General features: G+C 33.8%; 1 protein-coding gene across 5 annotated transcripts in view; it reads right to left on the reverse strand.

Annotated features, from left to right (window-relative positions):
- Positions 1-21,390, reverse strand: part of LOC118197409 (uncharacterized) — a 99,934-nt gene that overhangs the window by 59,659 nt on the left and 18,885 nt on the right. The window contains exon 1 of one of the 5 annotated variants that reach the window (XM_085816902.1): positions 1,928-2,079. The exons of the other annotated variants lie outside the window; for them this stretch is intronic. The gene's annotated coding sequence lies outside the window, so the exon portion shown is untranslated. Of the gene's footprint in view, positions 1-1,927; positions 2,080-21,390 lie in introns of those variants that run through there. 5 annotated transcript variants of the gene reach the window in all.

The following is a 21,390-nucleotide window of genomic DNA, read 5'->3' on the forward strand; positions in this document are numbered from 1 at the left end:
CCATCCCTCACTTACATTAAATTACAGTTTCTTCGTTGAAGACTTGTTGATGGTTCCAATTCCCGGAACTGGTTGTATATTCTAAGTGCTTTCTCTTTTAAAATTTTCTCATCAATAGGTATTCTTTTCTCCAGTAAATCTTCTATCCAAAATGTCATGTGTTTCTCCGTTTTCTCTAAGACAGGATTTCGAGTATAAGAAAAAGTGTAACTGAGTTTCGATTCAGATATTATTGATTGTCGAATGGAATTCTTATTTTTTCTAACTGTTCTTATAGTCCTTCGTTTAAACCAAAAAGTTTTGCCGAAGGATGTAGGATCTTCGTCTCTCTTTAGACAGTCTAACATTTTTATTTTAGTTTCTCACGAAATTGCTTGTCTCCTCGAAATATTTTGTTGTTGTTCAGGCATTTTATTAATAACGGTACTATAACTTTTCTAGATCGAAAATTTAACACAATATTACCTTTCTTAGTTATAAAAAATTATCATTAATACAAATTATACTGGAAATTTCACCATGGAATTGGGAAAAAACTTTAATTAGAACATCAACTTTTAGAACTTTATTGAAATTATCTATTGCATCCTACGAACTGAGCATTTTCACACTAAATAACGAATGCTGTGCTCAAGTTGAACTGCATTGATACAAAAAAGAGTGATAATAAAATTCGCGTATTTCCCGTGACTACTGGAATGAAGTAGACACTAGCTAAGTCACCAACACATATGTAGGCATAAAACCGACCGACTTCTGATCACACTGTCAAAATTAGAATGCAAAAACGTTTGGGAGAGGATTCATGCTAGAGCAAAAAATTCGTCTGAAACAGTGTCTTTATGCTTATTGATGAACCGTGTTATTTCAAAATCGTGTAAAAAGGATCGGGTAAAAAAACGTTGTGTGTGTGTGTGTGTGTATATATATATAGAGAGAGAGAGAGCTACGAAATTATAAATAAGCAATAAAGCTTAAAAATATAAAAAGTATTTCCAATTTAAGCGCACCGAGCTCAAAAAGACGCAAAACAGAAGCAACCCGATATATGAAATAATAATAAAAAAATGACTCCAAAAATATAAAAGAAAAATTCTGAAGGCTTTCAGATTTTATATTACGCCTAAAGGGCCCTTTTTTTCGTTTACACAAAAGTACACTTTCCGACAGCATTTAGGCTAACGCCCCTTTGGGCTAAACATATTTAAAAGCAGCATATCTTGAAAATTTGCGATAAACAGTCTCGCCCGCTGGAGACAAAAGTGTTTTATTCCGTACAGTGTTGCCATTGCTGCCTTTGGAATCGTTTAGATTTTAATAAAAATTTTTAAAGTTTCATAAAATATGAAATAGATAATAAAACAAATTCGAAATTCAAAATTCGTTCTTCCAGGCACCCATTTTCGGCTAGAGGATTACGTTATTCAAAACTGGATGGCTCTGGGTTACCATTGTTTTTTTTTTTTTTTTTTTCACAGAGCGAGAAACGTACATACATCATGCAGATTCTTCGTTATTTAATTTCTTTTAATATAATAGAGGGCGAATAATATTTGGTGGCAGCAACGCTTTTAATGATTCGACGCAAAATGTCGTTTCGAGACTAATAGCCCTTCTGTGCTAAAAAGAGCAGAGAAGGGCTATTAGGCTAAAAATAAGTATTCTTGTAAAAAGTAAATTTAGCTTCATAATTAAGTAAATGTTAGAGTTTTGAACAATATCATATGACATAAATTTATTCAAACATCGAAGAAGATATAACGAAATTCGTTTAAAGAAAGACTGTGATGTACCCCGACAAAAATTTAAAATTTTATTTGAAAAAAAAATTACTGGAGCTATACTTCCTTGCTTACCAGCTGAAATTAAGCTCTCTGTTGTATCACTGGAAATCACAGCAATTACAAAAAGGAAGAAAAGCTTTTACCTGAATTAACATTTGAATTCCAAGAACAAGATGAAGACCAGGACAAACGTTTTCAAAGATATCTCTACCAGTCTCTCTTTATTTTCTATCTTTCTCAAACGTTATTTACACACAGTTTCCAAAGTGACATCTAAATACTTTTGTTCTTGTCGGGGGAAAAAAAAATTCTTATCTTCGCTTCCATACCGTACTTGCCGGAAATGAAACGAAAGCTCCAGTCTGCGTTTCCCGTTCATTTGCTAATTTTCCCGGAAGATACTACTTCCGGCGTATGGAACATTGCTTTTTCTTCATTCTAATTATTTCATTTTGCACCTCTCCGTTTTCTTTGATGCCGTTACCTAGGTATCATTTATTAACCTAAATTCTTGGGAACATGTAAGTGATTTCATAATTTGGTTTTTATATTAATTAAAGCATTTTTGAAATGAGATAATCGGGAGGTAACGTAAGGTTTCGGGAGATATTCCTTATCGCAATTTTAGAAATTAAAAGTTTTTCATCGTCCATAGATTATCTTTATAATTTATAATTACATTAAACATGTAAAGAGGTCTTAGACAAGAGTGATAGGAACTGAAAAATGTTTTTTTTTTTTTTTTTTTCAAATTTGACATAAATATTCATTTAAAATTTAGATTTACTAAAGTTTATATCAGAATACTTTTCCTATATCCACACTTAAATTGCTACTTAAAATCCTTTTCGGGTCTTTTTTGAGCAGATTTATTCTGGAACTTCTCTGCACACCACTTTAGAAAAATTTTTTTAATATTCAAAATTAATTTTTTTTAAACTGAACGTAGTTTTTAAACTCCTTTTTTCATCTTCATATGAATTCTAGCTTTTGATAATTTGTCAATCCTTTCGATACCTCTTGCTTGGGATCCGTGGAGGGGCAGTTTTGGATTTAGATACAAAATCAATTAGCTAGTTGTTTAAATCGTTGGCAATATCTTTTTTGCAATAGTTGACAACTAGCAAAATATTTTCATTCTGATGAAAGAAATCAAGACTTTTTCAATGTACTGATTTAATTAAACGAAATTCTTTACTGTTTCCTGAAAGACGACTGATTTAGAAACTTTTCCTTCTTCGTCCATGACCTGCCTAAATATAATCTTATGAATATCATCAATCAGTTCAGGTAGACCAGTATTAATTAATTTTCAATAGCCTTTCTCACTTCATATAAGGACGGTGCACCGGGTTCCAGAGTTCAATCATTTTCAGCAACATTCAGGTCGATAGTTAGATCAGCCTTCTCCTTTGAAAGATCACTTCCACAGAGAAGATCCCTGAAGAACTCTCTCCATCTTTTTTGCACTTCAACTCGATCACTTTTAAGCTCACCATCACCTTTTCTACAAGTAAAAGGTCTTGAAAAAGTGAGATAGAGAGCATTAATTCTTTGGTGAAATTTTCTCGACTCCTTTTGTGTTTTTAATTTATCTCAGTAAACTGTGTCCTCCATATATGCTTTCTTTTCTTACGAAACAACTTTTTTTTTTTTTTTTTTTTTTTGTCTTCTCAACTCTTTATAATTTTCCTCTGCTCCTCTAGTATAGTGTTTTTGAATCGTAAGTTTATAAGCTTTGTTTTTCTCCTCAGTAATTTTTGCGCAATCGCAGTCGTACCATCCATATCGCTTATTCCTTTTCAGTTCTGGTATAATTTCTCTTGCAGTATCCTTATTTATTTTTTTCAATCTGTTTCCAGGAGAAATCAGCATTTTGTAAATCACCACATTTCAGTAGCTTATCTTTTAATTTATTTTTATAATATTTCATTGTCACAGGTTTGCGCAATGAGTTAACATCCAGGACTTCATCCCTTTGTTTCCTCATCCAAAAGGTCTTCCTTATCCTTCCTCTCAGCCTAGAAATCACCAAAAAGTGATTGGAGTCAACACTGGCTCTACAACAACTGCAAATATCCAAAAGGCTGTTTCGGTGTCTTAGATCCGCCAGGAAATGACCAATCTGATTTAGTGTTTTTCCATCTGGTGAGTGCCATGGGACTTTATGTCTATTACTATGTTCAAAGAAGGTACCTCCTATAATAAGTTCATAAGTTCCATATATGCTTTCTTTTCTTACGAAACAATCTTTTTCTTAGGCCATTATCACTACTTTCCTCATGCAAACTGATCATCCTTAATAGTTTCGCATTTGTCCTCAGTGGGTGCATGTCCACTGATAATACTAATATTTTGAGGACAAGCTCGAATTCGCACTTTACAAATTCTTTCATTCATACGTTTGAAGTCTATGGCTCTGTTTCTAATTTTCCTGATTACTATACAAATCCTAACCCAAAGCAGTCCTGCTTATCTAGACCAACTATATAAACACTGTATCTTCTTTTATCCAAAATTCCTTGGCCAAGCCATATGATCTCCTGAATGGCCAAAAATGTCTAATTTATAATTCTCAAACATATCAATGAGATATTTAAGTGCTACACCCTTATAGAGTGTACGCGCATTCCAAGTGCCAATACGCAAATCTGTTCTCGTTCCATGTCATCAGTGCGATATCCGTCCATTATTTAGCCATTGAGATTTCTGAACCGTTATTTTTTACAGGGTGGGATAGTTAGCCCCACACCCAGTCCCATCCTGAAGGACCAGTTCCCTGATATAATCCCCAGAGGCAGGGTGCCCAGCTATACATACCCACGGACTCTGGATTACATCCACTACATATGTACAAAGTACGAATGAGGTCATGTGCAACGCAATACGATGCGATGCTTCATACTAGTACTCGATTGTACCGAAAAGTAACGATACGAGAGAAACAAGTACTTGTTATTTTAGTAACGAATACGTACGGATACAAAATTTCTCTTTATTTTTATAGCACTATTACACTGGTTATCATAAATTAAGGTAAAATCACGATTACTGAAAAAGTTACATGTAGAATTTTATGAAATTACCCACAATATACAACACATAGTAAGGTATCAAATAATATAAAAATAAATGACCACACAAATTGGTAGTATAAAAGAAATTAGCACATGTATACAATGAACAAATCGAAGGTGTCAAATTGCTATAGTAAAAGTGTCTTCAATATGGAATATGTTCGCCTCTAGAAGCAATAAAGCACATACAGCGATGCATGATGCTTTCAATTATGCGGTCTGTCAATTCCATAGGAAGCGAGAGCCATTGCTCTTGCAAAGCAGTTGCAAGCGCGACAAGGGTCTGAGGGGAGGATTGAGAGCGGCTAGACGTCTCTCTAAAGCATCCCAAACGTGCTCGATAGGATTCAAGTACGGAGATCGAGCTGGCCTCTCCATGCGCATAATTGTTTCCTGTTGAAGATAATCATCTACCATGCGAGCCCTGTGTGATCTTGCGTTATCGTACTGTAACAGGAAAGCATCACCTATTGCCCCGGCACATGGGCGCACATAAGCATCAAGTATGTCATCTATATAAACCTGAGCATTCACAGCTTCCATTGGAAAGACATAGAGGTCTGTGCGTCCACCCAAAGAGATGCCACCCCAAACACAGACACTGCCTCTTCCGTATGTATCTCTTTAAGGGATGTTTGACAGATGATAACGGGTTCCAGGTTCTCTCCATATCAAATAACGCCTACTATCGCTTTTTTAGACTAAACCTGGACTCATCCGTAAAGAGAACAGCCCTCCACTGCTCGGGCGTCCAGTGGACATGCTGTCGTGCCTACTGCAAACGGTCCTTCCTATGGCGTGACGTGAGCGGCACGCAAATGGCTGGTCGTCTCGCATACAGACCACCTTCGTGAAGCCTTCTACGCACAGTTAACGTTGACACCAACCTTCCGGTGGCTGCAGCAAAGGAGGATCTAAGAAGACTCGGAGTAGCGGTTCTATTCCTGCGTGCACATAATGTCAAATATCGTTCATCGGCGCTCGTCGTAGCAATTGGCCGTCCTTGGCTTAACCTCCTAGATGCCGAATCTGTGGTTTGAAATCACCTCTAAAGTCTATGAATCACAGAAGGACTCACATTTAGCCATCTGGCCACTTCTGTTTGACTTTATCCTGCCTCTAGTCTCCCAATGGCTTTCCATCGTAGTTCTGCAGGCAAATGATGCCTGGAAGTCATTGTTATGAATTGGCTATCTCACATTTCTGATGTCACTATCAGAATGAAATATGTGGGCTTGCTCTCAAACATAGACTTTTATTCTCCTAGCAGATGACGTATTCTGAGTGCAGCGCCACTAATTTGCATATTACAGTTTTACTCAGCTACTCTTACTTGGCAACATTTTCAGTTTTACACGGTTTGGCTTATTTTTGAGGGAGTTATAGCTATTTTTGTGATTTTTGCTTAATTTATAAAAACCAGTGTAGTAGCATAGTGAATTAACTTAGTTTCTACACCGACTTCAGTGTCTTTTTGTCGAGTGGGCCAGAAGTTTTGTGCACCGAAAAGTCTGTCTTTCTGCCTAATTTTAATTAATTAATTTAAACTGTAATTGTATTTATTTATTTATTTATTTATTTATTTTTACTTTTTTTTTAACTCTATTTGGTGTTTTAGGTTTTTCTGTGTTTTACAATTTTTAATGAAGATGTTTTGGGTTTTCATGTATTTTTTCCCTTACCGCGAAGTAAGAACTGAATTGGTTGAATGAGAAATATATCTCTAATGAAGTTCGGGGGAAAAAGTTTAAATGAAACGCAGCAAAAAGTATGCATAATTTAATAAGCCGTACAAGGAAGTCATATGGTGTCCACATCAGATTTTTTGGATTCAAAATCCAGGTATTTCAACCCTTTTTCCTTTTATTAATTATTCACCTTTACTACTACATATTTTATGTTACAATAGAAGTTTTTTCTAATTATTTTTAATTGAGTTTAATTAGTTTCATATCCGTAGTTCACCGAAATTTATTACTTAACACATTTTTAGGCTCATGGACGTATATATTTTTTTCATTTAAAAACTTTTTTTGCTCTTGTATTACAGAGTTTAAGAACAAAATTCTCTGTTTTTTTATTTTTATTTCATACTTTTCAGATGAAATTTTCATTTATTTCTTTTATTTTTGAATATGTTGGAATATTTCTGTTTTACATGTTTCTAGACTCGTTCCACTCAAATTGAAAATTATTATTAGATTTTAAGCTTTTTTTTTTTTTTTTGGTCAATGATTTATGTTATTACTATTTCATTTTGTATTACATATTCCCAGCTCTTGTTGCTGTCGTCAGCGCGTAATTGGATTGGATATTAAACTATTTTTTACTTTATTCGCTATTGTATATATATACACTGGTTATCATAAATTAAGGAAAAATCACAAAATCACGATTACTGAAAAGTTACATGTAGAATTTTATGAAACTTACTCACAATATACAACACATATATGGTATCAAATAACATAAAAATCACCAGACAGTTATGGTAGTGTAGAAATTAGCACATGTATAAAATGAACAAATCGAAGATGTCAGTTTGCTATAGTAAAAGTACCTTCAGTATGCATAATTTAATAATCGCCTCTAGAAGCAATACAGCATATTCAGCGATGTGTGATGCTTTCAATTATGCGGTCTATCAGTTCCATAGGAAGCGAGAGCCATTGCTCGTGCAAAGCAGTTGCAAGCGCGGCAAGGCTCTAAGGGGGCGGATTGAGAGCAGCTAAATGTCTCCCTAAAGCATCCCAAACGTGCTCGATAGGATTCAAGTCCGGGGATCGAGCTGGCCACTCCATGCGCATAATTGTTTCCTGTTAAAGATAATCATATACGATGCGAGCCCTGTGTGGTCTTGCATTGTCGTCCTGTAACAGGAAAGCATCACCTATTGCCCCGGCATATGGGAGCACATAAGCATCAAGGATGTCATCTCTATAAACATGAGCATTCACGGTTCCCCTTGGAGAGACCTGTAGATCTGTGCGTCCACCCAAAGAGATGCCACCCCAAACACAGACTCGGCCTCTTCCTAAATACGAAAAGGATAGTAAGCACTTTCTTGCATTTTGTAAAACTCTTGCATCAAATGTTGGATACTTTTATACTTTTAAGTACAATTGTTTTTCTTCCTTTTAAATTTATGTTACAACGGTCATTAAAAAAAAAAAAAAAAAAAGCTTTGTATGTCTTTTCTGTTTAAAACTTCTATCAACTCTAAGGTTTTATGATAGTTTTATGTTAAATCTGTGATGCTATCCTTCTCTAATATTAGTTTTGTCCTATGTTTTTCCCCCATTGCAAATCCACATCTGCATTTTTCAAGCCATAGATCAAGAAAGTAATCATAAAATTCCTTTGATTTTGCTTCACATAGATAGTTTTCTTACATAAAAATCCAACCATTATGAACATATTCTGTGGATCTGTAGGCAAGGAACGCACACATTTTGAGGTTTTAATTTGAATGTCGAAAGGGGCTATGTGACAAAAGTCAAATTTTACATGAGCAACAAAAACTATCCAACTTCTCATAAGAATGTCAGACGTCAACAAAAAAAATTTACGAGACTAATATAACTGGAATCTACGTAATTCATGTTTTTTAAACAATTAAGCTGTTCATAGCACCTTCCTCCACAATTTTTTTTTTAATTTACACATATCTTCTTTTTACATTTTGTGACATTTTCTCAGATTAGGATCAAAATAGTAAAAACCCTCATTGTTATAAGAAATTTGTTTCTGTTTATAGAAACAAATGTTACGGTAAGTTAATATAGCTTTAAAAGTATATCGTTAAGAAAATTAGGTACGATAGCGCTGTAAATTTTTCTTTGGTATAAACGTATCTTTGCTCAAACCGCGTATCCCTTGTCTTTACATGGGTCACAGGTGATAAAATGCCTCATAATGAACGGTATCCTGAAGGTTAATTTGTCTTGTTTTTTTCTGACATGCCGTAGTTTCATCTGATACACGTGATCATAGAAATTTCCATTAAGTCCCTTCATTTCCTCAACCTGTTGATTTGATCAGTGCCTAACCCGTATTACATTAAATCGTTGTTTTTTGCTTGTCTTCCTCATCAATTCTTTACGTTCTTCTGACCTGTAGATCCAATCAGTTCTCCTGATGATTGCATGGAAGGAACGGAATGACCCCTAATATGAAAACAAATTTGAATTTTATCGAACACTTTCATTTCGACGAGTGCCATGAACACAGTGTGGTTCTTGTTTTAACATGTTTGACAATGTGTTCAATTCATCTTATTTAGTACTTTTTACAAAGAAATTTATTCTGTTTCACTTTTAAGCCTTCCACAAACGAAAAATGATCAATATACAAACTTATTCAAAATGCCGTGCAAACATTGGACAGAACGTGGAAATTTGGAAGTTTTGGGAAGGGAACATCTGAGGTAGGATTTTGTATTTGCGGATTTTCAAAATATATAAAATTAAAATACCTTATAATAGAAAATTTTTTTAAAATTCAATTAAAATAATGACTATAAACCCATTCGTAAGTCTTTACCTTATGTACTGATTATCTTTTGGAAAAAGACTTTCAATTACGTTCGTCTAGATACCGAAGGTCTATAGAAAATAGACCTTAATCTACATCCGCCAACTATGCCGGCTGTATGAAACCGGCGAAAGGAAAAACGATCCCCAACTGGTACTACTCATTCGAAATGCGTAAATTCGTGATTATTTTCCCGAAAGGAAAAAGAAATTCCTTGTAGAATGGCCTGACTCGAAATCCGTAAATTAGGGATTTTTTTATCCAAGAGAAAAAAAATATATATACACCTCTAGAATTGCCGAGCGCGAAATTTACGTATTTCAAATGCAATAGTTTTAGGAAGATGCTAATTTTATGGAAATCACAGAAGAAGTAAGCTTCTTTAGTATCACTCACAATACAATCATTCCTACACATAAAGATAATTATCAGCAGTAGCTCGCTCCATCAGCTTATTTCGTAAGTGCACATCTGTATCGCTATCGAGGGAGTGGCTTCTCGAATGGACCGGTGGGCTTCCAGTAATATTTTTCTCATTTCACAAGCTCTTTAAACAAGATCGTTGAAATGTTTTTGCCACGTAGTTTCTTGTATAAAATAATTAAAGCATGATGGATTGTGATAATTTTCAGTGCGAAGTTAGATCAAATATAAGCGTAATGAAATATGTAAATAGTAGAAGTCTTAGCATTTTTCATTGCAGTCTATATGAAAAAGATGTTCTATAATAATAGCCAATGCACAGTTTAATTCAAAGTGAACTTTTCTAATTTGCATTTCTACACATTAAGTGTGTTAAATTTCACATTAGCACTGTTTAAATGTATTGCCTGCACAAGAAATACTTTTCAAACAGAATGAATTTCTCTTATTCACAACGAATGTATTTAATTTATTATTAATTTATTTATTATATTTAATTTTATTTTAATTTATTTTAATTATATTTAACTTAATTTAATTTACACAATATATATTTTGAATCGTACACTTTCAAAAACAAAGGAATGCAAGTATTGAGATAAATACTAGATTAATTGTAACACTTCCAGCTATTCTCAGCTCAATAAAAAAAAATTATATGCTTGAATTTTCTTAATCTACAGGTGTTAGTAAATGCATAATATTTAGGGCTAATTGTAGCTTGAGTCATTTTCTCTACATAAAGAACGATAATAAGCCACGAACATTAATCCGAATATCAGTGCGTAATAAGTTTCGCGAAAGTGAATAAACTTCTAAAATGAAAGCACTACGAGATTTTCTACTAAAATGATAGCAGCATTTATACTCAATACATCTATAACTGCGAAACAAATACAAAATAAAACATAAACAACAACATGCGCTCATAAGCACAGTTTCAAAGATTCAGCTTCACAAAAGCAATAAAAGCGCATTGGTTCATTTTTGAAATCCCAGTGGTGATAGTGATGTGCACTTGTGAATTATGCTTTCGGTCACCTTTAATATGATTATTACATGCCTCTTGTAAATTGTATAGACAGTTTATTTTGTGTTTTCGCCTTTCCGGCTTTTATTTCATTCAGAAGAATTGAATTACATTATAAATTATTGGAATCAATTTCACAAGCAAGCTAGAAATGGGTGCTTACGACATAAACAACCGGTAAGTGAGAATGCGATTCACAAGCTAGTGAACAACTCCATAGTATGCACATGTCCCCTTTTAATAATTTCTGCGAATTATACGACCTCCTGTTTCACCGAGGTGATTGAGCTAATTTTTACATAATTTATGAAGCTTGGTGTAGTAATTCCTGGCATTAATCTCATTTTTGGAAAAAAAAAGTCGCATAATCCCTTTTTAATTCTATCGATTCATTTTTTCACTGTGCCTATAGTCGTTCGTTCAGAAGTCTTGAATTCTTTTCCACAGATACTGATTCAAGTGGAAATTGCAATCTTTTATTTCCAAGAAAGGAAAAAGCTTCTTTTAGCGTTATTGTAACTTTAGAATGTGACTGCAACTTCAAAATCCGGAACTCCAGTCAATACCATAATTTTTAATTAAACAAAATAATAGCTTTCATAAGTCTGCTTTCGCTTATCGGGAAATAATTCAAGACGGCATTTATTTGAACTGAGGTGCTCCTAGAATTAACAAAGAATAATGTAAATTTGGGAAAAAAAGTTTAGAACATCCTTCAGATGTTCCACCCACAAAGAAAGTTCAGCTGCTTCTCACTGCTTCTTTTTCGCAATGAATTTAGTGGCCCTTTTGTTAAGAATTAAGTCATCTAATTCTGATTTCCTGCAAACACTATTCACATTTCATAAACGGTACTTGCAATATCTTGCTAAATTCGAGTGATATATTTGAAATCGACTAATTTCTCGATGGAGGTAAGTTCTCCGAGGACTAGGATATCCGGTGTTGCACCACACATAGTCATTGCTTCCCTTCCCTTCTTACCCGAAAAGGCCGAAATTCTGTTATTTTTTAATTTTTAAGTAACTAAAAGTTAAAATTATTATCCATTTCTAATAATTCGTTTGGAATTCCGCAATCTTCGTTACACGTAGTTGCTTGAGCATATCTTACACTTTTGCATAGACTTGTATGGTGCAGTTTTACAAATTGAAAACTGGGAAATATTAGTTAATATTCAAAAGCCTTGCTTGTATAAGCTTCCTACGCTTTCATAGTAAATTCTGAAATCAGGAATATTTTCTTCTTTTGCGTTTCCTACAACTGTTTGCATTTAAGTTTACCCTTGCAGTTTTATGCAAATTCAATAAACTACATTTTCCTTATTTCAGTGCCGAATTCGATATTACTAACTTTTATAAAGACTTAGTGGTTTTTCTTTTAGGTTCAATAATCTAAAATATCCATATTCATTAAGACAGGAGGTATAAAATACAGTTAATATTCTAATGAAATTACAAATAGAATGAAATTAGAGATTTCGAGAAGATGACTGAACGCAGACATGTGTTAAGGCATCTTCTTAAATTATCACCGCGAAGACTAACTTATTTACAAAGAAAACAGCCCAATCCTTCTTATTGACACCCTAGAAACATTCCCATCCTTGTGACATACCTGGAGAAAAAAGTTTCGGGAGGCGTATAGTGTATTCTGCAATATTATGCAAACAGGAACAATTTTGAAAAGTGTGGAAACGGGTCTAATTTGTGTTTCTTGTTTCATCTTTGTTACTCTGAAGACTTCTTGTCGCTTTTTCTAAGGAAGTCAGATAAAAAATAAATAAATAAATAACGGAGAGCAACGGGAAATCTTAGGTAATGGACGAACATCTAGGAGCCGTTTTTTTTTTTTTTTTTTTTTTTTTTTTTTTTTTTTTTTTTTTTTTTTTTCCCGTTCCTATTGCATTCTGGAAAACAGGAAGGGAAGTGAAATTTTCAGCTGTCCTCGGACGCTGAAACCCCTAGCTGCGTCTCTGACGTTTACAAACTTCTGCTAAAAATTTCAATTTCTGAGATAGCCGTTTAAGCACATATTACACAGTATCAAACAAATATATCATGCGCTGCCAATCATATTTACTCCAGAACATGTTGATCAAAGAAGAATGTACATGTTGATCGCATCAAGCTCTTACGTAATGTGGAAAACTTGTATAGCGGAATGTGCGCCTTTATCTTGGTTTTTGATTTATGGTTTATTAGACAAAATTTCTTTCTCCTACTTCTGTGCATCTCTTTTTCATATCTTCCATAGATAAGATGTTAGTAATGCATTTGCCATAAATTTTTCAGTAAGAAAAGAACTTTTCAACCTTTGTTTAGATTTTTTTTTTTTTTTTTTAACAGAAATTATGTCTTTTTCCGGATTCTCTTATGACTGTCTTCCCTTGATTTAATTAGTATCTTTTTAAAAACACGCCTGCTGCTCCCCCCCAAAGGATAAAACTAAATGCTTAAACTTGAAATTCAGATTAGTTCTTTTTCTATTGTTCTTTTAGATTAATATTATATATTTTTCAACTGTTCATTTTCTGTAGAAATTAAGCCAAAAATTTTGACAGCTGGGAAAAGTTTAATAGTACATCTACCTTCTGATTTCGAACAAGTTCATCAACTTTTACTAGAAGAACCAGAGATATCAGAGAAACCTAAAGATATGGGATTTTAAACCTGGATAATAGGAAAAACCTTTAAATAAATTACCTCTTTCCTAATTTAGAGTAATTAAAGTATTGATTGTCGTGTCAGATTCTTATTCAGAGCTGTACAGCGTAACTCTCTTGGATATCATCTAACGTGAAACTCTATGTAGAAATTACGAGACTTATCGCTAAGTCATCGGACATATACGTCAGAAACTTGTAAAGAGTGTAAAAGATCCTTTATTTAAAACTAAATAATTTGAATGAAAGGCATTTCTAATGATTACAACTCCCAGCATTTATGAAGCACTAGATCAGATGTAAAGATTAAATTTAAATAAACTATTCGCCAAAGGCTACACAGAGCAATTTAACACAAAATTGGCTCAGAACTTCGTCAGTTTAAAGTATCGGCAACAATAACGCAAGGCCGAAGACAGGAACTCTTGTTTAAAGTAGCAAGTCTAGTAACGTGGCCTCAAGAGGAAGAACACACTCTACCTTAACAAATTCAAAATCTCACTTAAATACACACGAACTAATTTCCATTCTGGCAAGACACCGGAAAGAGAGAAGTAACAGTACAGATTCAAAAAATCTAGTTGTTCAAATTAAAGGAACCTCACACTTCAAAAGAGCCTTGGATTAAATGCTGTTAGATTTGGTGTGTGTCCCTGTAGTGTCATTATGTCATTAGGTTATATCGATGCAGAAACATAAACAAAATGTGCAGTGCCCTCGTCGGGATTCAAACTCCGGATCTCTCGAATACGCATCGAGTGTAAATCTTACAGTTACACTAAAAAAGCATGTGGAAGGGAGGGAGAAAATACTTATATGCTTTTCAGACAATTGTGAATTAGGGAGGGGAAAAGTAAATAAATTCTTAGTAGGAAGGAATAGAGAAAGGGCGTAATGATCAGATAATGGGAATAAAAAAGTTACCACGTAAGCCCTAAACCATCAGATACGAACAAAATGGAGGCCTGAGATTATACAGAGCAATTATGAATCAAGTACAGATTATATTTTGCTTCAAGGAACCTAAAACTTGTTTCTCATAGCGTTCAAAATCGGCTACAAAATTTACAGACAGGAAACAAAGGAAGCTATTAAATTCGTAGTTTGAAGAAGAAATGTGGATGTAAGACTGTCAGAACACGCTGCAATAGCTCTCGTTGAGGGATCTAGTGAGAAGACTCAAGATCATGAAATGTATCTGCAATTTCCAGGAAGATGAGACTTGCAGTTTGCTACTGGTTGAAGAGCTCAATTTTACCCGTATAAACTGAGGCATAATCAAATCTTGTTTTCGGCAGATGCAAAAGTTGGAATAATTTTGTACTACCATTCTTAGAAAGTATTGAGTTTGACAGATATTGGCCTCAGAATAGTTCTTAGAATGATGAAGATGCATTTTAATCTTTGTAGAACTTTCAATACCAAAACCTGTGAGATTCTGGTTACAGAAATTTTTTTTTACATTCTCCAAAAGTTAAGGTTTTAAATAGGTCAGGTTAATTGGAAGCAACTTATCCAGTAGAACTTGTGATACACATTAAAATGCAGAATTTTGTATTAGCTCTGAATTCCACAAAGAGGTAATTTGGACAGTTTTCCTTATTTATAAATAAGATTTTCCTATTTCGGTACATTTTCCAACTTTATTTATCGCTGAATTTTTAGACCAAAAGGTGTTAAACCAGAAAGGCTATTAATTTCGTCTTGGCATTGTGGGTTGAAAATTTTAAAAGTCTGAATCACTTTTCAAATTGTTGCTACCAAATGTTATCGCCCTGCATTGTGTTTAAAGAAATTAAATAATAAAGAATATGCATAAATTTATCTATGTTTCTTGCATTGTGATAAAACAACGGTACCTAGAGCCATCAAATTTTTAATAGCGTACGTCTCCACCCGAATATGGGCATCTGAAAGCCCAAGTTTGGGATTTGGAATTTGTTTTATTATCTGTTTCATAATTTCTAAAGCACTTATGAGTTTTTGATTAAAAAGCTGAAAGATTTCAAATTGTGCAATAGTAACACTATACGGGAAAAAAAAACTTTTTACCTCCAGCGTGCCAGACTGTGTATCGGAAGTTCTAAAGATAAGCTCTTTTAAAATTCTTTTGCGATATTGCTGTTGAATTGAATTTTATGGTTTAAGTGCAAAGAACATGATATTTGAAAAATAAAGGTAACACACAAAACGTTAAAGAAATGCCCCTTCGGGCTTAAAATAAAATCTGAAAGTTTTTTTTTTTTTTTTTTTTTTTTTTTTTTTTTTTTTTTTAAATATAGAATACATTATTTCACGACACTTTATCCAAGGATTCTTACGCTTGAAAGGTTTGAATAAGAATACTTTAATTTTAAACACCTTACATATAATTTCTGACATGAATGTATCACATTCAAACTCTTATTACCGTATCCCCCCCCCCTTTTCTTACTAATTTTACTGCTTGAAAACCGGGAGCGGAAAAATACGTGCCGTATACTATTTCTGAAGATGGAACATAAATGATAAGCATAGCACATTAAAAAGCACACACAAAGACACACTATGGTATTTTATCATTTATATTATATATTTAGAAGAACTTATCAATTTTAGTAATATTTTCTTAACTTACACAAAATATTTCCTATTTCTGCACATATTTTACATTGTTTCGATACACCATTTGTCCGAAAAGTTCCGAGACAGATTTTCTTCCCGACTAGGGTAAAACTAGAAATCATAACTAGGGAAAAAATGTTTATGCAATTCCTTGTTGTCATGGATCGTTTGTGCAAGTGGATTCAAGCTGGTACGATCCAGAATGGTGGAAGAAGAGGGATTTCTTCTTGCTGCTCAATAATGCTCTTGTTGATATGGTTGGAGTTGAGAGTGCAAAATGTGTGCCAGTTCTTAATATGCCATTCTACCTACATCGATATTTTGCATGACTGACTCCAACATCCGGATGACTTCCCACGCTTTCTTGAACATTACGAAATGAAACCCAGGTCTTCTCCCACTTCTGGTATTTTCACAGTGAGAGCCGTAATACCGTTTTGTGCTTGATTTGTCGTTGTTCTAATCAGGATGGGCTTTGCGCCTAGGAGCCTGCTATCAGTGACCCCGTTCACCATCCCATATATTCATCCGATCTTGCGCCCAGTGTCTTCTTTATTCCTTAAGGGGACTCATACACCTTAAAACCCATAAGATCTTCAAATATGTGCCTGTTGCAAGAATTGGGATAACTTATTTATTTTAAAAGCATTTATTTCCAACTTTTTACAGCTGACTACATAATAAAGCTGCTATCTGAAATAAGTCATCAGAAAGTTTGTGTTGCCACAAATATTTTTATAATTTAATCCGCTTTGTGACAAAAGTTTTCGTCAAGTTTCCACCTTGCGCGCACAGTTTAAAACATTCTGCTGCATAATTTAATTCCATGTTTAATACATAGCTTTTATAACATTTGGAAACTACTGTGAACCTAAAATTCTAAGAATTTAATGTTAAATTTTTATCTTATTCGGAGTTGGATTTATAAAATGTATCTTATTAAAAAAAACCTGTAATGTTTTCGTGCATAAATTTTTTTAATACTAAAATATTCGTCAAATTTTTGGTTCAGTTAGAAAATAGTGCCATATAAAGAATTCCATTAAATTTCAAGTATGTACCATTCGTCATTTTTAAAATATCATGCGCGCAAGGTGGAAACATGACGAAAACTTTTGTCACTAAGCGGATTAAATTACACAAATATTTGTGGCAACACAAACTTTCTGATTTCTAGTTTCTACAGCAGCTATATTATGTAGTCAGCTGTAGAAAGTTGGAAGTAATTGCTTTTAAAATAAATAAAATATCCCAATTCTTGCAACAGTCATATATTCGAAGATCATAAGGGGTTTAAGGTGTATGAGCCCCCTTAAAATCAAACTTCAAGGTCAAGACGATGTATGATCAAGCCGACGTACGGTCAAGCCGCCATAACCGACATTCACTTTATGACGACGCAAAAGCCGTTCAAGCCACAGTTACACGCAAGTTAATAACAACAAGCAAATTACGAAATGAATTAGGTTTTAGAAAGATTTCCCTTGTCTATCATGGTATAATTTAAGATTTCGAACAGTTTAGAAAAGTACCTTGCAAATATTTAAAAACTCTGATTCAAAATCTACGTGTAGTTTCCCTATTTCCTTATTTTGCAAAACTAAGGGATTGCATGATGAATTTCAGAAGAGGGAAATTTTTATAAGGAAAAAGGGCCAAGTAATTCGCTTCGCACTCTTCTTCAGGTAAATAGTCAACTGAGCACAGCGCTTGCGAAACGGTAATACAGTTACATTTCTTCCACCTGTTCCAAAAATCAAGTGTCTAGGTTAACAACTTTAACAGCAGTAAATAATACAAAGGTACAACTTATTTTTCGAGACAGAAAGATATTTGAACAGCTGTGATATTCAGTTATTAACGCTGTATTTTTATAAACTTCAAATGCAAACCTCATTAATTTTTCTCCATCGTAATTTAAAGAAATATATTTTTTCACGCTTAGATTACCATATTTCTTATTAAAATATTGAATATTTTCAAAGATGCGAATTTTATACGAATAAGGACTAACTGAAGTGTAAAAGAAAAATAACAACTCAGAGATTCTATTTGACTGCAAAAATGTAGTGGTGGCTAGTGAAGTAAAATCCTTAGATTTTAAGACCCGCAGGACCAATCTTTTGTTAAAATTTCTTATTTTTCTTGAAATTTAAATGTCTTAAAAATATGGAGAACATGCCGTCAGTAACATTGTAAGGATTTTGAATTTTACTAACGTTTATTTTATTTTAAAACTTTACTATCCTCTCTTATTTTTTATTTCCGTCAGAATAAACGCGATTAGATTTGTTTATGTAAATGAAGTTGTAAACTGTATAAGTATTTAAGATATGGCTTTTAGCCAAAAGGGAAAGAGAGAGACTTCTCGCTGCCTTACCACGCGCGTGCTTTTCAGTCAGTTCCTGTCTGCCTTAAAAGGATAGAACTTAGTTCTCGCCGATATTTGAAGACGGATTGTAGTTTTTTTGCATTCTGCTCACTCCATACGTAGAGTTAAAAAGGCCAGTCTTCGCGTTACTACTCTCTGTAAAGCATCTAAGTTTAGTTCTTATTAAGTTAGTTTAGTTCTTATTAAGTTGGTTTAGTTCTTATTTTCTACGTTTTAGACCATAAGAGCTGGTGTCTGTATCCCGGAGTACAGGAACGGCTGTACGCTGTAGGAAATAAAGGGTAAATTTAACCCTTCTCGTCTTTGTCGTATCTTCTACACACGCACGAACATAAGTTTTGAGTAAACTCCCTGTTCCTACTCAGGATTCCAGTTATGTTTGCAAAGGCAATTAGAAGGACTAGCAATCCTGACAACATAACATTGTATTACTGACAGCTTGTCTGCGCTATGACCAAAGCTGGTACTAGACTTTTTGCCGTTAGGTACAATCTCTGCTGTTTCTAAACTCTGCCACCTGGTGCCTACCGAAATTCTAAAAACTTGTGTGTAGCTTTTTCGGTTGTATCGACTCTGGCGCCGGCCTTGGCTATGACCTAATGTTGTCTTCTTTCTTTATTCCCTCATGCTGCTTGATAATTTGTTGCGAGAGACTTACTTCATCCATTGTATCCCTAATGATGATTTAAACTCAAAACTAATGCAGCAATATACTTTACTTCGAGCCCTCTTTCACATCACAAGAATACTTTCATGAGTATGAACAAAAATATTGCACTAAAATTGCGGTAATATCACTTGCAAGAAGCATGTGAAAAGTAAAATTTCTTGCGATCTAATGTCAGTTAGCAATTCAAGAAAACAGGTGAAAGCTGGTTAGTTCTATCTTCAAAGAGAGTCGACGCCGAGATCTTTCCACTTGCATACACAGCGGACTAGACTAGAATAATATTCATGCTCAGTAAAAATAAAATGGAGTTCTTTTTCCCATTCTTAGATATTAGATGAAAAAAATTTGTAAGAGAAAATACCGAATTACCAAATATGCTATAGGAGATTATCATGATATCATCAGTCCATTAACAATAGATATCTGGGCCCAATGACAATGAAGGTATGTAATCTAAAACATAATTTCAACTTAATCTTATTCTATGTGTATAGAATCTGTTCATTAGATACAGGGTGATTCCAAATTCATGGTACAAACTTCGAGGGGAGGTACAGAACAAAGATACGAGTAATATTCACATAGGAAACTCTGGTCACAATCCATTTATTTAGTCATAAATACAGAGTGTCTTACTTCAAGTGAAACAAGATTACAAGAACTCTTAACAATTACGGCCACCAACAGCGATACAATATATCAATTAGTACTGCTTCTTGAAAAATTTGCTTCAGGCATGCGTTTAAGCTACTTTAAAAATTGTTCTTGAATAGCTGTGCGACATATAGTGACTATACCCGTTAAAATAGAAATAAAACAACGAAAAAACTAGTTTTTGTTATAAAAGGGTGCTAACATATTTATAGAGTGAATTAGAGGCCATTTATGTTTAAATGTTTAGATGTTAAATGTTATGTTTAAATGTTTAGAATGTAAATAATTATTATTTAAATACAGTGAAATACGTAACGCGAAAACGCTTAAGACGAAATATAGGGTAAAACGAAATAATACAACGGTCCCGACAAATTACTATGTATTTTTCTTTTAACATGAAACGAAAATCGCTTAACACGAAAAGATCTCCCTTCTGGGAATAAACAAAATACTGAAAACATCAACGGCGCAAGCGAAATTTAAGAGGGGTGTGGAATGAAAGGTGGTTTAACATGTTTCGTAGAAAAGCTTTAACTTGGCTTTGAAATACTCTCGGAATAGCCTGAGACAGGAGCCAATTTTGTTTATCTAAGCTACTTTCACCCTTCACCCCTGTAAACGCCACGCAAAAACATATCATCTCTCATCAGTTAGCTGTGGAATTCGGTGACGAGTACATAGCAGTGTGTGCAAAGATCAGTGAGTTTGGTTGGCGTCAAAAGAAATGGAGAAGGAGGATATTGAAACTGAGCCGACATTTAATCAAATGCTTGAGAAAGTTTCTGTATTATTAGATTGTCCTGCTGTATCACCGGAAGAATTCGTTGCAGTAGGTGGTGATAATGTGTGTACAACCCCAAGACAAAGACATTTTGGAGTTCGTTCAAAAATAAAATATCATTGATGTAGATTCCGGCAACGAAAATCAAATGAATAATGCAGCTCCTGTTCCCACGTCATTCGAAATAAGGAATAGTGACAGGAAAAATGCCCACAGGAAAAAAGTATGCGCAGTTATTTAGACGCACATTCCAATGGTGAAATGAATAACAAAAGGGACGACATCGAACAATTTGTTGACAATTTGATTCTAAAAAAACAATGCGCAGAAAAATATCACATTATTTTCCAAAAACACTATAAATGTGTTTTGTTTTTCAAAAATCTGAAAATTTGAAATTAAATTAGGTTCTTGTAGATGTTTTTTTTCATTGATTTTTATTAAATACATGCGTGTATGCATATCTATGTAAATAAAATGTAATCTAATAAACTTAATTTTTTTTTTTTTTTTTTTTTTTTTTTTTTTAAGTCCAAAGGGACTTTGTTCGTGAGGGACTATTGTTTTCATTTGCGATTTTGCGTCGAATCATTCTGAAATGCCCGTTTCACTTTTCAAACTGTGTCCATCAAATATTATCGCCCTGTATTATATTTGAAGAAATTAAATAATGAAGAATTTGCATAAATGTATGTATGTTTCTCGCATTGTGATAAAACAACGGTACCTAGAGCCATCGAATTTTGAATAACGTAATCCTACTGCGAATATGGG

This window comes from Stegodyphus dumicola, chromosome 5 (assembly GCF_044657685.1).
Source record: "Stegodyphus dumicola isolate Sdum_Otavi_A_Nest chromosome 5, ASM4465768v1".
NCBI classification, from domain to species: Eukaryota; Metazoa; Arthropoda; class Arachnida; order Araneae; family Eresidae; genus Stegodyphus; species Stegodyphus dumicola.